The sequence below is a fragment of the Pteropus vampyrus genome, unplaced genomic scaffold (assembly GCF_000151845.1).
Source record: "Pteropus vampyrus isolate Shadow unplaced genomic scaffold, Pvam_2.0 Scaffold4, whole genome shotgun sequence".
Lineage (NCBI taxonomy): Eukaryota > Metazoa > Chordata > Mammalia > Chiroptera > Pteropodidae > Pteropus > Pteropus vampyrus.
Window position 1 is genome coordinate 19618144 of NW_011888785.1, and position 2143 is coordinate 19620286.

Sequence of the window (2143 nt, forward strand, 5' to 3'; positions counted from 1 at the left end):
AATTAGGAGTAAAGTGACTATCAGGCAAATAAAAGCAGAGGAGTGCAATCCTTACTAAGAACAGGGCATTATAAGTTTAAATAATAAGAAGAGAATTGCTACAGGAAGATATTAATGAACATTCAGCATACATAGACAACAGTGACTGAAAAGGGAAGGATTCGAAGATCCAAACGGAGATAAGGCACATGCAGAAGAAAAGGGACAACTACATATGTATATATATAACTATCCTTTACATATTTGTAATGGTAACCACACAGAGAAGATTCAGAACCAAAGTATATAACATAAAAGAAGAAGGACCAGAGGGAAAACCCACAAAAGCCGACCAAAATAAAGAAAACAGAAACACAAGGACAAGGAAACAATAGAAACACTGAGCTAGCAGAAACAAAAGATAAAATGGCTATAAGAAGACCTCATATTTCAATAATCACTCTCAATGTAAATGGACTGAACACACCAAGATAAAGGCACAGAGTTGCAGAATGGATCAAAAAACAAAACCCAATCATATGCTGCCTCCAGGAGACACATCTCATTTCCAAAGACAAATATAGACTCAAATAAAAGGGTGGAAAATGATATTTCAAGTAAATGGCATTCAGAGAAAAGCAGGAATAGCAGTACTGATATCAGACGAAATAGACTTCGAAATAAAAAATGTAAAGAAAGATATTGAGGGACACTTCATAATGATAAAAGGAATCATGCACCATGAAGGCATAACACTTATTAATATTTGTGCTCTCAATCAGGGAGCCCCGAAATACGTAAAGCAAATACTAACAGAGCTAAAGGGAGAAACAGACCAAAACATTATTGTAGCAGGGGACCTAAATACCCCACTGTCGGACATAGACAGATCATCCAAACAGAAAATCAATAAGGAAATAACATCCTTAAATGACACATTGGACCAACTGGACATAATCAAAATTTATAGAGCCTTCCATCCCAAAACAGCTGCTTATACATTCTTCTCTAGTGCACATTCTCAAGGATGGACAAATGCTGGGACACAAAACTAGCCTTAAATAATATAAGAGGGTTGAAATCATACCAACCATATTCTCTAATTATAATGCTTTGAAACTAGAGATCAACTGCGGAAAGAAATCAGGAAGAACCACAAATACATGGATATTAAACAACATGCTACTGAAAGAATAACTGGTCAGAGAAAAAATAAAAAGAGAGATCAAGAGATACATAGAAAAATGAACAAGACTGGAGACATCACTCTGCCCGCTCTCAAATTATACTTCAAAGTGACAATAACCGAAATAGCATGGTATTGGCAGCAAAAGAGACACATGGACCTGTGGAACCGAATCGAGAGTCCAGAAGTAAACCCATATTTATATGGGAAAATAATTTTCAACAAGTAGCCAAAAACATACAGTGGAGAAAGGAAAGCCTCTTCAATAAATGGTGAAACTGGGAAAACTGGAAAGCTACTGGCAAAAGAATGAAACTAGACCGTTATCTATCACCACACACGAAAATTAACCCCAAATAGATTAAGGACCTGAATATAAGACCGGAATCAATAAAATGCATAGAAGAAAACACAGGAACTAAACTCAAGAATCTTGGACTTAAAGAGGATTTTATGAATCTGACTTCAAAGACAAGGGAAATAAAAGCTAAAATAAATGAATGGGACTACATCAAACTCAAAAGCTTCTGCTCAGCAAAAGAAACCATCAACAAGGTAAAGAGACAACCATCTGAATGGGAAAATATATTGGCAATAACACCTCCGATAAGGGCCTAATATCCAAAATATACAAAGAACTCATACTACTCAATAATAACAAAAAACAAATGATCCAATCAAAAAATGGGCAGAGGACCTGAACAGACACTTCTCCCCAGAGGACATACAAATGGCCAACAAATATTTGAAAAGATGCTCAACATTGCTAGCTATTAGGGAAATGCAAGTGAAAATTACATTGAGATACTATCTCACACCTGTTAGAATAGCTATAATCAACAGGACAAGTAATAACAAATGTTGGAGAGGATGCGGAGATAAAGGAACCTTCGGACACTGCTGATGAGACTGCAAATTGGTATAGCCAATATGAAAAACAGTAGGGAGGTTCCTCAAAAAACTAAGACTTTATCTAGC